At 44.3% G+C, this 16076-nt stretch overlaps 1 non-coding gene across 1 annotated transcript; it reads right to left on the bottom strand.

The window, feature by feature from the left end:
• Positions 1 to 8892: 8892 nt before the first annotated feature.
• On the bottom strand, positions 8893 to 8967 carry TRNAP-GGG (transfer RNA proline (anticodon GGG)). The gene has a single exon. It is a non-coding gene; the product is annotated as a tRNA-Pro (tRNA).
• Between the last annotated feature and the right edge of the window lie 7109 nt (positions 8968 to 16076).

Raw genomic sequence — 16076 nt, 5'->3', positions numbered from 1 at the left:
ATGTTTGTGTGTGTGTCTGAGAGAGAGAGTGAGAGAGTGGTGTACGTGATGCTTCTGTGTAAACGCGTGTGTGAAGGTGGGAGCATTTTCATCCTTGCACCTACCTTCAGAGACAAATGGGATATAGACTTTAAAATATTTGGGTTTTTACAAGCAAAACCACGACTGACTCTGAGGCACGCCTTAGTGGGAGACTATGGCACATTTTCGATAACCTGGGGTTCTTTAACGTGCATAAAAATCTAAGCACACCGGTGTGTATGGGTTCGGCCCCCATCAAAATGCAGCCCCCGGGGCTAGGATTTGATCCCGTGACTTCATGCTTAGCAGTCCCAACCCCATAGCCACTAAGAAACCGTGGCGCGGATGTATAGTTCCACAGTGACCAGAACGAATGCCACTGCCCTTATAGCATTATGTCTTTCTGGGAGCGAAGTCAGCACATAAAGGAAAACATTTAAGAGCCAATCGACTATGTGAAGGTGGATGACCAGCTAAACTATATAACACCACACAGGTTTAGACAAGGGGACATGTATATATTTTCCTCATTCGGTAAGGATAGTGACGTTAGCTTTGTGATTACTGTGAGATTCACGGATTGGTTAGGTTACGAACTTAGGCGAAATCTTGGCCGAAGTTAAACCTATACACGACTGTTGTTGCGTGGTTGGGCGCTTTGGGTTGATGTGCCACGTAAAACCAAACGTTTCTTGCACAAACTCGCTGAACTATATCTTGTCTCGTTTTAAATGCCCACATTGAAGTCTCCAATGGTGATCACAGGAGTAGTACAACCACGGTTAACACATGCGCGGTGCGTGGTCATGAACTTATCAATATCACACTTGGGTGTGCCTGGACGTATATATATATATATATATATATATATATATATATATATATATATATATATATATATATATATATACACGCGCTGTATATTACAAAGCCGTCTTTCGTTTGTACGGCACACACATCAGCGGAGTCCACTGCACTGTCCTCGTGCGAATCGAGGGTGCATGGTTGTACATACGTGTCCTCTTCAGCATATATGGCAATGCCACCTGCTCGTGTGCTCATGTGCTATTCACAAACGATTCCTACATATCCATCGACTTGAAAAAATTCATCTTTTTTTATATGAACCTTTATTCAATAAAACATTAGTTACGTTCAAAACACTTTTTGAACCGATAAATGCTGAGGCTGGTGGCCGGTCCGATACAAAAATTACAAGCAATTCAGCGGCAGAGCGCGAAGGGCTGAAGAACAAGTGAAATGTATACTGTGCTATACTAAACGACTGTAATAGAAAATATTTACGAAATACACGCAACAAATCTAAGAGAAAAATATAACACAAGAAGAAAATTCGCATAAGAGTTACAAAGTTTCATTACACTTTTAATGCAGTATAGTGGTCATTTTAAAATGTCTCGCTGCTTTAACCTCTATCGATAGTTCGTTCCATATTTTGACACCACTGAACTCGACCGGGAGTTTACTGTATACATGGTTACATTTGGGCAGAATAAAATTTCAATTGAAAGTTGGCCTTGCGCTACGAGGTGGTAAAATGAAGAGGCTGAGCGGAAGGGAAGAATTCGTGTTCATGATAGTGTTGATCAAAAGCGAAGTTATGTAGTTACGCAAGGACCAAAACATTAGTGCCTGATTAACATGAAGAACGTTGCTCCCGGAATGAACCGAATTAGTAGTTATTTCATGCGATGCTCGCTTTTGCAGACAAAGTGAAGGTGATAAGTAGATTTTATATGTTCGCCCTCAAGATTCCCAACAGTAACTCATGTGTGACTGACAGAAAGCATAGTAGAGAGAGCGTCGTACGTTGTACGGAAAATATCTAGCCTTAAAGAGCCCGTGGCATCCAAAGGCAAATATTTTGCATACCTTGTTAATTTGTTCTCTCCAGTGCAAATGACTATTAAAAATAACTCTAACGTGTTTAAATGCGAAACTGGCTGTATTAACGAGCTACCGAGAGTAACTGTAATTAAAATGTTGGTTGTCTTGTACCTAGAGTGAAAAATGACGTACTTAGTACTGTCTGCATGAAGTGTCAGGCGATTTTCAAAAAACCAAGAAGACACGTTTTTCAGTTCAGTCATTATTGTGGTTTGAATTACCGAAATAGATTCTCCAGTAACAATAAGAACAGCGTCATCTGCGTACATTAATAATTGTGAAGAGGTAAGAGCCTGTGGGAGGTCGTTTATGTAAAGTGAAAACAATATGGGACCCATAACAGAGCCCTGTGGTGCACCGCAAGTTACTTAACATGTGATATGAAATCCCTAATATCTACCCTTTGCTTTCGGGAGGATAAATACCTACCAAGTAATTTACGTGAGCTCTCTGTAAAGTCATAGCTTTCCAATTTCTGCAGCAAGATGGGATAAAAAACCGTGTCGAATGCCTTTTTATTATTCAAGAAAATATCTACAGCTATCTTATATTGATGCATGGCAGAATTAAGAGCATGGGGTAAAGCTAATGCCGCTGTAGAAGTAGATCTATCTTCTACAAAACCGTGCTGCTGAAGCGTAATATTATTATTCTCTTTAATAAATTTTTCAACCCGTTGCGCAAATAGCTTTTCGAACAGAGTAAATAAATTAAATTATGGGGTTTTACCTGCTAAAACCACTTTCTCATTATGAGGCACGCCGTAGTGGAGGAACCAACTGGAGTTCTTTAACGTGCACCGAAATCTAAGTACACGGATGTTTTCGCATTTCGCCCCCATCGAAATGCGGCCGCCGTGGCTGGGATTCAATCCCGTGACCTCGTGCTTAGCAGCCCAGCACCATAGCCAGTGAGTAACCACGGCGGGTCTTCGATGAGTGTTGAAGACACTGAGTAGTGACATTGGCCTGTAACTTCTTGGTTGGTTTGGATGTCCATCTTTATAAATGGGAACCACTTTTGCAACTTTGAGTATATCTGGGTAACAGCAATTTTGAATGGAACGATTGCACAGGTGGCATAGGACCAATGATATCGATGTTTTCTTTTGTTACCCGCAGCTGGATGCCATCAAGACCTGCTGCTTTATTTACTGCCATCCTACTGACAACAGATCATAAATCTTCCATAGAAATGTCATTAAAATTGCAGTTATTGCATGCAGTTCTGGGTCCAGGTGAAGTAGATAGCTGCAATGGGAATTGGCTAGTAAGGCTAGAACCAACATTAATGAAGTAATCGTAAAACCATTAGCAACATGCGGAGAGATACTATTTGGTGTGACAGTTTGTCGATCTATTCCATCTACGTTTCTATCTGCCAAAGTTGTTTCACGTCGCCTTTGTTTTGTGTAACCAGTTTTGTATAATACGCTTCTCTTGATTTTCTAATCATTGCTACTGACTTATTCCTGTAATACTTAAACTGTTTGCTGTAATACTCATTTGTTTTATCTTTTTTTCCATCTGGTGTAGTATGAGTTCGTGCTCTTCAGAACAGCAAGTATGTCTCGGCTTTATCCTGGGGCACATAAGTTCTTCATAATTATGTTTGCGATAATCGCGTGTAGACTGGGCAAATACATTTGTGATATAAGAAACAAAATTTACAAATTCAATATCTACATTGTAACTAACCAGGTTTTCGAAGTTATCACATTCAAGTAATGTGCTCCCTCTCGCAGAATCATTAGATGAAGATCGCTTTGGGTGACTTTGACGAGGCGTTATCATTCAGGCTCGTGGTCGGAACATAAACGTGGGCCAATGATCGGCGACAACGACATCGCAGATACCGGCTCGCAAATTCATATCAAGAGTGCACAACATGTATTCAATGAGAAATGCGGATTGACTGGTTATTCGTGTTGAGGAGATAATCACACTTCATAATTGTATGACTGAAGGAGAAAGACAGTCACTGCAGTCGTCCGATAATAAATCAACGTTAAATGTCACCGCAGCCTACAGTGGCATTGTTTGTTGTCACATATGACATAAAAATGGTTTCCATTTCCCAAATGAACTTTTGCACTTTATAATTCGGCGGACGGTAAATCACGCCAATTATGAGGCCACACTGAAGCTTTGGGAAAAGAGCGTCTGTTGCTTCACTGCTGTGTTTCTTAACTTCAGAAGCGCAATAGCCAAGTTCAGCTTTGACGAAAAAGGCTACGCCACTGCCACGTGTGGAGCCGCTACTAGGCAGCGATAGCATTTTGTAGCCTGGTATAGAAACAGATTCCCCTTCTTTTAACCGTGTTTCTGTGACGGAAATTATGTCATATCGGAAAGAAAACTGACAGGTAGGCCAGGAGATTATCGGAAATTTTACGGATACTTCTTACGTTGCAGTCTTGAATAGATAAGTGAACAAACGCAAGCCTGGTTTGTTCTATTTCGGGAGTGGAATACGTCATCACATTAAACAACACTGCTCAGGTCCTCTGCGCATGTCACGTGAAGCACTTTCGTTCTTTCTACTTTCCGCGTTAGAATGCTGCCATCGGACACCCAAGTATATTTCCAGTATTTTTCTCGTTTTGCTGCCAGAGCCTTTCCTAAAATATTTTATTCGCCGAACAGACGTGTTCATTGAAGAAAATAGGGCTATTCAGCTGAAGGCCCAGCACGAATGTGCTTAGCTGGCTCTTCTTGGCTGCTAGCAGGACACGGCGTCGGACCTTGATGGAGGCGAACTTTACAACGATATTTGATTCGGTTTTATCTTTTGTTGGGGCATGGTGTATAACATCTATGTCTGCTTTCTTAATATTAGATTTCAGCGAAGAGCAAATAATCTCCATTATGTCAAACAGGTTATCGTCCTGTGCTTAAGGAACGCCCTTTATTTCCAAACTTATGTTCCGACTGTACAGCTGGAGGTCAACCACCTAGCTCCTCAGTTCTTTCAATTCCTTTACAAGGCGGTGGTATTTCGGTTTAAGGTGATGGGTGTCATCTTTTACAGAAACAAGGTCTCTTTAGAGCGTTACCATCTCTGTCTTGAATCCTTCAAACTTTTCATTCATGAATTTCATCGACTCTTTCACACTCTCCAGTTCTCTCTCGATCACGTCTGTCAACGCCTCTTTCAGCCTCTCGTCCTTGCCATTGAGTCGAGCCTCAAAGTCAGAAAATGCTTTTGCCTACTCTTTTATCGTGGAAGGTGTCTTGTCACCCATTTTACAAAAGAAGTATGCACTAAACACACAAAAAAGACAGAAAACCAGAAATACTTGGAGCAGATCAGGAGCTACAAGATGTGGCTCAAAAACCCACATACCTGCGCAGAAATGAACAGCGGGTGAGTCACTGCTCAACCGTACGGCTGCCTGGTCTGCTCCCAAGTGATGTTCATTAACCAATTTATGTCTGCTGCAGGACTGCAAGCTTTAATCATATCTCTGCATTGCATTAGCTAACTCCATTTTATGCCAGTGAATTATGCTATGTGTAATTACACCTCCTAATCCTCAGTTGCAAATTACTGCCCTCCTTTGCTCGGCCCCCATTGTGGTACTGTTATGGATTATCAGAGACCTGTTTTGCATATTATATATGCTAACTTCTAATTTCTAGCCTCAGCTTTTCCTTGTTAAAATATAGGACATTATGGGTCATGCTGCACACCAAATTGTCCTGTCCAGTAGCAAATATTATCAGTGCAAATTTGGCAATGTAGAAAAGACTGAGTGTACAGCAGCAACACCATTAAGTGATGATTGACTAGCTATAAAATGAGATGCATGCGGGTGCTAGCCCACATTTTTTTTAGGAAATTCGCAATATATAGTGCGATTACAAGCCAATCTTACGATTTCATAATATAAATGTGCAAATATTAAAACTTCGAATATGAATGAAATGATATTTGCTATTCAATTCGTATTCAATTCAAGAGTTCACTATTTGAAGTTGTCGAAGAGTATATTTGTTTTGTTCAAATACTATAAGAGAAAACAACAGTTGTTGCAATCTAGGAAGAGAAAGACTGAGATAAATGAAGAATCGTTGAATTATTCTGGTGCAGGAGCACTGGATTCGTTGCACATATTATCCAGTTTCTGAACAAAAATATGGAGGAGGTCATTTACATGCTGTAGTTGAGTAACCATGTCCTGCCGTAGGCAGACTTTGCATTCGCTGTGTCTAATTAGACAAACCAATTTATTGTTTGATCACTCTCACCATATGTTTGCTTTCCTTGAATATCATATGCCGGGCTGCAGTATTGCCCTTAGCTGCTTCAATGGGCTCTATACTTTACTATTCTCTACTACTCGCACATGGGCCTGCGACATGCTGTTCATTTCCTTTATGAACGTCATTGTCATCGTGCACCAGATATGATCGTATTTTTATTTTTTCTTCTCATTCGCAAGCTTCTTAGTTGACCTGACATCTAGTTGTTTCTGGTATTAGACACATCCAATAATACTAACGAGCTCCTTGTTGCCAAACAGACTCCACTGCCTTTTCCATTTCACTATTTTAGAAATTGGGAATATTGGCTATTCGGTTTTTTATTCAGAGGCGCTTTTTCTCTAATATTCGTATTGAGTCAATGGGATAATTTCTCTATTCAAGCACGCCTATTCAGTATTAGAACTGCAACAATAGAAAGCTAGCGTGTCAGTGCGTGAGTACACTGTCACTTATCATTGCTGAATGGCGCTAACGTACTATGTGCACAACTTCTCTACTTATATCATAAGCAAGAAAGGTGCAAAAGGCTTGGAGGCAGGGGACAGTTGCAGAGATGCAGCTTGCTTGACCTCATGTCAAGCATTGGGGGCACCCAGATGGTGGTGATGTTTGACGTCAAGCTCGGGTATTCAACTGGCTGTGTCTTGTTCTCCGCAACGGCTCTAAAAAGTTGACAGCGGAGCGCTGCACCAAGAAGGCTGCAGCGGAGAAAGCTCGCAGGACTTTGCATACTGTGGAACAAAGGGAGAGACAGACCGTAACGAGTTGACGAATACAACTTGATTTTGACAGCTCATGCTGTCTTTGGCAGACATGCTATCATCTGAAAGTTGTACAAATCTAATAGGGGTTCCTTGAAATTTCCAGTTCTTTTTTATACACAGTGCGGCGACTTGTGTGCCAAAGGCATGGAGTGTTTCATTCATCTTATGATTAAGAGCATTTTTCTTGATTCGCTACTTTTTGCACTTTAACTATCGCACACAAGCTTTGGAATTCTTAAGTGTTGCAGCGAAGTGTAAATATTCATTCTATATCTAATATCGCACTGCAGAGCACTTCCTTCGTTCCAAACAGCTATGCACAGACTTTTGTATCCGCCGTGGTTGCTCAGTGGCTATGGTGTTCGGCTGCTGAGCACCAGGTCGCGGGATCGAATCCTGGCCAAGGCGGCCGCATTGCGATGGGGGCGAAATGCGAAAACACCCGTGTACTTAGCCTTAGGTGCACGTTAAAGAACCCCAGGTGGTCGAAATTTCCGGAGTCCTTCACTACGGCGTGCCTCATAATCAGAAAGTGGTTCTGGCACGTAAAACCGCATAATTTAATTTTTAACAGGCTTTTGCGCTAAGAGAAAATAAATGCTTGCATTCACCGACTGCGCTTGAGCGCTGCCCATGTATTCACTAAATTTACTGAAACCTTAGTTACTTATGCTGCAAGATTTATGGCAACACTTGCGTAGTGTTGTGAAACTTGACGGAGTTGTAACGACATCACCTGGTCTGCACAAAAGAATACGCATTGAGATGCATACTTGTGCAGAATGGCAGGAAATGTTTTCACTTTACACAACGCGCCAGAGGGCTGCCTCTGCGTTCATGCGATTTCCTGCAGCCCTACCTCTGCCATGGCTTTTACTGCAACGCTTTTACAGTGCGGTGAACTTGGACAAATTTGTAACGATGTCGCACGAAACGACAGAATTTAATGCTTTGAGACTGAATCATGAGCGGAGCAGTGGCAAATGATTGCAACAGAACTGATTGCTGGCCTAGTTGTTGCTTGCTGAAAGCCATGTTCCTTGCCGCAAGTTAAAACACACACAAAAGTAAGACACATAGAAGACAACACGGGCAGCAACAAAGCCCCTAGTGTCTTCTTTGTGTCTTGCCTTTGTGTGTTTTTTTAACTAGCGTCAAAAAACATGTCTTTTAGAAAATAATTACATTCACCTTAGCGGAGCGGTAGCAATTTATTACATTCATCTGTGCACTCATTCGTCTGATTCCACGATTTGTTACTTCTGTTGATGGCTTTACCGCAACGAATTGGCACTGCGGTGAAGTTCGACAAATCTGTAACGATGTCGCACGATACGACCGAATTTAGCGCTTTCAGTGTGATTTTGAGCTGAGCGGTAGCAATTTATTACGATCACCTCAAGCACAAGCACAGCGTGTAGTCATTCGTTTGATTCCACGATGTGTTACTTCTGTCGATGGCTTTACCGCAACGCTTTGGCAGTGCGATGAAATTCCAGAGGGTTTGTAACAATATGGCACGATACGACCGAATTTCACGCTTTGAGAATGATTTTTGAGGGGAGCGATCGCAAATGGTTACATTCACCTTAAGTACACGCGCACTGCGAATACATTCATATTATTTCATGAATCCTTTACTTTGGTCACGGGCTTTATCTCAATACTTTTATAGTGTTGTGAAGCTTCATGAAGTTGTTGTAAGATCGCATGGCCTGATATAATTTCACGTAATAGAGCATCTAATTTTGTTCATACAGGCAATGAAACTTCACACTGAGCTCGCAACTCCACAGCCATAAGCGATTTTTTGAAGTTGATGCTAATGCTGAATAAAGGGAAAATCAGACATCCACCCGTTCGTAGCAAGTGCTACAAAGGAAACCCATACGGGTTCCTCGAAAGAAAAGCCTCATAGTTGAAGAAAAATTCGTCCTGGTCCGGGACTCGAACCCGGGACCACCGCCTTCCCGAGGCAGCCGCTCTACCATCTGAGCTAACCAGGCTGCTAGCAGATGGCAGGGCGAAGTCGAATTTGTCGACAACACACGAGGCAAAGGCAAGGTTTGACGTAGTAGTTCTGCGGAAACCCGCAAGGTGGAGAGAACTAATGAATAAAGGGAAAATCAGACATCCACCCGTTCGTAGCAAACGCTACAAAGGAAACCCATACGGGTTCCTCGAAAGAAAAGCCTCATAGTTGAAGAAAAATTCGTCCTGGTCCGGGACTCGAACCCGGGACCACCACCTTTCCGGGGCAGCCGCTCTACCATCTTCAATTTTTCTTCAACTATGAGGCTTTTCTTTCGAGGAACCCGTATGGGTTTCCTTTGTAGCATTTGCTACGAACGGGTGGATGTCTGATTTTCTCTTTATTCATTACTTCTCTCCACCTTGCGGATTTCCGCAGAACTACTACGTGATGCTAACGCTGTGCAGGATTCTTTTCGTGGCAGCCTCCACAGCATGAATGGTAGTCATGCTGTGAAGCGTGCAGCGGCAGTCATCAGCCATAGCCGGTGCTTTTTCGAATGTTTTATTATGCTTCTGTAAACTAAACCTGTACGTTCACGTTTACGCTTCACTTAAGACTCGAGCCTGATTCCTTCACAGGAAAACAGCTTAGCAGAACTGTGCGTTGAAGAACCGTGAAAAATAAGTGACCCAGAGGTTAACGTAATGCCCGATGGTCGTCGGCCCGGCGCCGTCTAAGTAGTTGCCCGAGCATCGGGTATGCAACGTGGGCACCGCGTTCGCAGAACTTTCGCTTCCACGCCGCGTCTTGCAGAACTGTAATGAAGCAGTAATAAACAAGCGAAATGCTCAAATCCAGCGGTAAACCCACATTGTTCAGGTACGCAGGCACTAGAGAGATGCGGGGAACCAATGTAAGTCAATCCGATCCACTTATGTGCCAGGGTATCGTAGTGTTCGCGGGTTCGCGTCTCTTGTGCGCGTCGTTGGAATTTCATGCGTGGGCATCCCTTCCTAATGCTTTTCAGTGATTGTGAGTTCGCAGATGAGGTTACGACGAGTTTTACAATGTCTTTATCTAAACAACTGCGACTGCTTTCGCCTTGCTGTAACTGTTCACTGCCTGGATGGACAAGTAGCACGTTTCGCAAACTGCACTTCCAGTGCGGTATTTGGCACTGCGTCCGAGAAAATCTGCACTTATTATGTAATACCGAAGAGCTCCCAGACAACGAGTGCAAGCTGCCGCCACCGCAACCTAACGTCGAACTAAATACACGTTCGGTTTTCCTAGCACAGCTTGCGAACGACTGTGGTTTATGGCGGATGGGCACAGTGCTCCAGCACGTTCAATGCAGCGTCTTTAGGGGATGTTTCCCGGTCAGTAGTCGTTCCACTACATTCGCTTGTGGCAATTGTCGAGGATCCCTCTGCAGTGGTAGGGTGCCGTTGATGACTACTTGCAACTTAATTCTTCATGCACAATAAACATGCTACAGCTTCCGTCACAGCGCGCTTCCCTTTCGTGTTCCACTGATTCCTATGATAAAGCAATCAACCTTATTTTTTTGCTAGCTTTTGTTCCCATTCTGTATTTCGAATGCCAAATTTTGCCTCGCTATGCTGCTTTGAGTTAGACTTCTTGCACAGTCGAATTTTCTTTCATTTGGCCGTAGTCATGCACACAATATTCTATAACAATTCATTATTTGTGCTATTTGCATGGTGGGCTCTCATTTAAGAAAAGCCAGAAGGGTGAATTGCCAGAACTCTCAAATGTAGTGTCCACGAACAGACGCCTATGCAGCTCATTGCTGTTTCAGGATATTCTAGATAGTGTTTATTGTGCGTGTTAATATATAATACCTAATGCAATTCTTTACGTTCCAGATCTATGCTGGGAGCAACCGGCGGCTCGAAAAGGAGGCTGGGGCATCTTCTTTCGGGCCCCAATGGATTCCCTGTTTCGCTGCATGGCAGCCACTGTCTATTCGATGTCAGATCAACTAAGGCGCCGCAATGTTACAGGAACACTGTGAAATAAGAGCCGGGCAAAGGGGCAGATGGAGCCGAGGCCCGCTTTAACCCCCGAGAAGGTGCCCTCACTAAAATGTTTGCAACGGAGTGCATTTAGATCTTATACTGTGACACGCAGTGAAATCTTTAAATTCACTGAACTACTCTTTCAACTGAGGTGGCCCACCACGGCGCAGTTCACTTATTCAGATTTTTGAACGTTGCAATGTTCACAAATTATAGGAATTCAGTATTCTGAAGTAATGGACCCCGAAGCCCCTTGTATGTCTAATGTTCGCTATGTTGGCTGCGCTTTGTCAATGAAAGGAACTTTCTGTGTGTTTAGTTTAACTATGGTGTTTATCATTCAAGTAAAACCACAGTGGATGGCGCAGTTACTATATTTTCTCCTTTTGAGCTTAGGGTCGGGAGTTTATGGTGGCCGGTGCTTAATCGTCCCAATAATCACGAATCCGAAAAAAATGAATTTGCCAGGAAGGTATATTCCAGAAGTAGCCAAAAAAAGCTTGTCAATACTTTGTTGCATGCCCATGCATTTCATGCTACCTGGCCAATCGGTATTTTGTCCATGTCATGGCATCGCTACCGATAAATGCATGTACAAAATCTACATTCTCTGGCAACATGAACAGAGATAGACTTCTCTCAAACACTCCAATGACCATGGGTTCGTTCGCAAGAGTCACTGTCTGCCACTTTTTACGTAGACATTAAGGGTAGAGTCAGCACCATATAAAGCTGCTTGATGGCATATTGTAACCACATAAAAAGAACATTACGAAGAGTGTGTTGCTATTTAACACAAATGAGCAGGTACATCAATTCCCACAGGTGTGTGCGAGATCCACATAATTCTTTAAATGAAGCTTTATTAGTGAACCTGCCTGCACCTCTCTTGCCGATGGTGGCTGCTGCTTGTGGGTTCGCGCTGAATGGCTCATACTCCTCTGTGAGACGGCGCATCCATGTGGGCGGTCACAACTCGGCCTCTCAGGAGTGGTTGGATGCCCGCAAACAAATAGTGCCAAAAGCCAGCTTCCCTCTCTCAACACCTATAACGCGGTTGTATTCACAGGTGCATTGCATTCTTTGCCAACATGCCGTCTTAATTCACTTTGCACTCACACTGACTAATATAGTACAAACACGTGTTATAGCACTCGAGCCTTATGCATAATTATGTAACGCTTTACTGTGTACATATACATTCCAACTGCATTGATAAATGTGTTTTTGAATTTGCTCCTTGGTCTTTACTTGCAGCTCTCTTGAGCAGCAATACATGCGCAGTGATGAGTGCGACGAAGACCCAGAAAAAAAAGGATGAAGAATGTTTGAAAGCACCTTGCACAGAAGCCGGGCGACGTATGAAGGCAGTGATTGTTTGGGCCGCAAGCTTTTTTGCCTACTGTGGCACTTTCGGTAAAAAAAAGTTATTTCAGGTATTCAGAGAAAGATTTATTTTCTGCCAAATACCACAAGGCTGTGTATGTGCAGGCCTAATAGGCTTAGGCCATGAGCTCCAACAGGCCGATAAGCCAACAGGCCGATACGCCAACAGGCCAACTACCCGATATGCCAGATTTCTGCATAGTCAACAGACTAGTAGCTTGTTGGAATTTGGCAGGTTTCTTTTCCATTGCCGTCACCCATGAGAATATTTCAGCCTCTCTGACTTCCCGCTTGACGTTTTTTGTTGCTGTGTTGCCCACTCTACAGGCCGCATAGTTGCTGGTAAGCCTCCAAGTTCTTTTCCTCTACTGTGAATCAATGTTTCTCCATTACAGATACCTCAACACTCTTCGAGCCCATTCACTTTCTTCCATATTCCTCAGTCGTTCTTCATGATCAATTTTACTGTGAGCTTCCCTCACTTCAAAACTAGTCCAGCCCATATCACCTTGCACAGCTTCATTTGTAGTCTACCCATGAACGCCCAATGCGAGGCGACCCACTGACCTTTGGTTCCAATCGAGTCCTGATTGTACCTCTGATTTAAAAAAAGCAACCGCATTTTGAAAAGTAAGTCCTGGAGCCATCACACCTTTCCACATACCCCGGAGCGGCGTGTTGCGTGGGCCGTGATGTGGCGGAGGCAAGCGCCATCTCGTGGTATTGCAAGGTACCGAGCATGCCGCTCCGTAGCCTCCAAGATACTCAGGCACCGCCACTCGCAAATGGCGGACTGCATAGCTAGCCTATGAATGGTAGAAACGCTGGAAAAGGGGTGTGTGAAATTTCGCGTAAAAGAAATATGTTGAGAAATAGCTTGAGAAATTTCATTAGTTCGGTAACTTCCTTGCGTCACATGGAGGGCCTGGGTATGGCTGGATCAAAAATATTTTTGCCGAAACGACGTCCGATGGCTGATGCCGGACGCCGGATTTTTTTACGACACGGGGCCCTTAATGCTGTCTCGTTAATGTAAGTGTATTGGCAGCTGCTTATGGACATCGCGAACAAAGGAGAAACCACATTAGTTACACCAAGAGATTACTTCGCATTTCAGGCCCTCCCATCCTGATTCTGTAACGCCCGCCAACAACGGTATAGTCATGGACACAATTCTTCGTGGATTAAAGCGGATGATACGTCTATGTCACCTGGTTGATGTCATTTCCAGCCGTACCTTTGAAGCGCATAACAGAAGCGTTAAGCTGGTTTTGAATTGCGGCAAAGAAAGCTGGCTTGATTCTAAGTAGCAGTTTGGGGAGTGTCAGACGCAGGTTATCGTGAACATCTCGTCATTCTCGATGAAGTCAGACAACGCACGGAAGACTGAGGCAGCCAGCACGCGCTCATCCAACCACCGCTGTCTGCACTACAGCTATGCGGTTTTCCAGGATCAGGCTCGTATTCTCGTCGCTTTTTTCGCGAGATTCGCGGACACTGAGCATTCATTCATGCCTCGGTTACAAAAAGATGAATGGTTCAATTGAACTCCACAATAACAGTCGTCGTTCTGTCGATTCAAGATTCCTACTTATGTCGGGGGCTTTGACTGCGTGACTTCGTGTCTTCTTCAACCGAAACCTACACTGACGTCAGTATAGACATCGTCAAACATCGGAGCAGTGTTCGTACAACGTCACAATGAGATGGAACACGTTGTTGTTGATGCCAGATTTCCCAGAAATTTTGGACCACTTTTTAATGCCATGGAGCAATCATGTCTCGCGGGTGCCTTTGCTCTTCAGAAATTCTATTTATATATTTAGCATTCTTTACACTGGCTTGTAAGTCTTCCGGATCCATCTGGTCGTCTGGCACAATTAGCTTTGCAATCTCCAAGGTACAGCTTTGTGGTAACTAACAAGAATGGCCGTCCTCATGCTGACACCGAGTGCCTTTCTCGCCTTCCATTGGTACAGACACATACCGATGAAAACAATTTCAACGACTGTCTGGCTGCTAATGCTCCTGAACTTCCCACTGTTACTACTCCTTTCCAGTAGGAACAGCGTGACGGCATAGTACTGGTGTCTTGTCACTCTCCAAACTAGCTTCATCTACGAAACGGGGACTGCAATGCTGCCTAAAAAAGAGGTTATAGAAGAAGGTGACGACGGTGCCTGGGACGAGCGGCAGGATTTGAGCGGCTACCTCTCCGATCTAGCAAATTAAGCATGCATCATACGGGGCAGTATTGTTATTCGGAACCATTACTCTGGTAAGCTGCTGGTTGCCACGTGCTAGGCAATCAAGACGAGTCTTTGCTTCCACTGGACTAAGTTTGAAATGTGACTGACAGACCAATTCCTGTTGTGTTCCATGAATCTGCGAAGCGCTTTCTTATCATTCGTATAGGACAAGTAAGCGCTTACATTAACGTTATAATCGTCCTCAGCTTTGCCAATTTTCCGCGTACATATTGCCGTATAAAATTTGTTGTGAATACAATTTAGAGGGCTGTAATTATAAAAATAAGAGTTTTCCATGCAGCTTTCCTTAGGCATAAGCTCTATCACAATCATCAGTGCACCAAGGAAAATATTTTTGTTTTTTTCTGTAGAAATATCTAGTGAATTTAGGCGGCTCTGTTACATTAATCATATATAACGAAAACTGCTTCGTGCCCACCGCATGTTTAGGCAAGGTCAATTAGCTAAACGCGGAGTGCACAATCTTTTAGTGCGCCGCTCTAAGGCGCCCGTTCCTGCAGCTAGCGTCGGCGTCAGCCTCGGCATAACCGAGCGAACAAGCCCAGCGAAATATGAAAGCGAACGCGGAGCGCAGTGGGGAGGATGAAAGACGACAGGAGGAAAGCGGAAAGGAGGGTGCGCCTGAAGCAGGAGGTGGAAACCGAAGGACGATATGGTGAAAAAAAATGAGCAGCCCTTCCCCTATCAGAAAATTGGGGTAAGTGAAGCTTGTCCTGCATGCACCCGACCTTCGCTGCGGTTAAGTAGCCCACAGGTAACATGCCGGAGTGCGTCGCCCTCCCGCTCCCTCAGCTCGGCATATTCTCGTTGCTGTCGGATTGCCTGAGCTCGGGCGGCCCTAAAGGCGCGTTTAAGTCCGACGTTATTGGCGCGCGGGCGAGCGTCGCTCGACGCAGGGTGCGTCGGAGCGCGTTGGCAGTGTCCGATTACGTGTCCGACTACGTTGACTGTTTCAGTGGGTCGAAGCACTGGTCGAACTATAGAAGCTGTTGTTCTCGCCAACGTGACGTAACGTATGCGCGCGCGCACGGTACGTTCGTCCTTAACGACTGGATTGTCGCGCTGACGGCTATCTCTTTCATGGGCTCGTCGAAGGCTGCCCGTTCCTCGGTGTAATGCACAACGCGTGGCTGTCCCATCCGTTTTTCTAGACTGAACTCAACCGAAACGAATCTGGCGCAGCACGCGCGACACCCTTTCCTGTCCTTTCCAACCCCAGCCGAAGCGAAACGGCTGATTGTTCGCGCGTGGCGTGAGTGCACGCCTATGCAACTGGAATGCTTGCTAATGACTCACGCTCCAGCGTAGGCGTAGCTGTCAACTGATTGAACTGCCGCATTGTGTCGGCTTTGCCATACCTGATCAGCTATGGCAGCAACTTGTTTTTGTGTTACTAAATCGCCACCAAAACTTGTGAGCCCGTACAAGTTTCGCGTGAAAAG

This window comes from Dermacentor andersoni, chromosome 11 (assembly GCF_023375885.2).
Source record: "Dermacentor andersoni chromosome 11, qqDerAnde1_hic_scaffold, whole genome shotgun sequence".
Taxonomy (NCBI): Eukaryota; Metazoa; Arthropoda; class Arachnida; order Ixodida; family Ixodidae; genus Dermacentor; species Dermacentor andersoni.
Note: the sequence above shows the minus strand (reverse complement) of the source record. Positions and strands in the feature narration are given on the sequence as shown.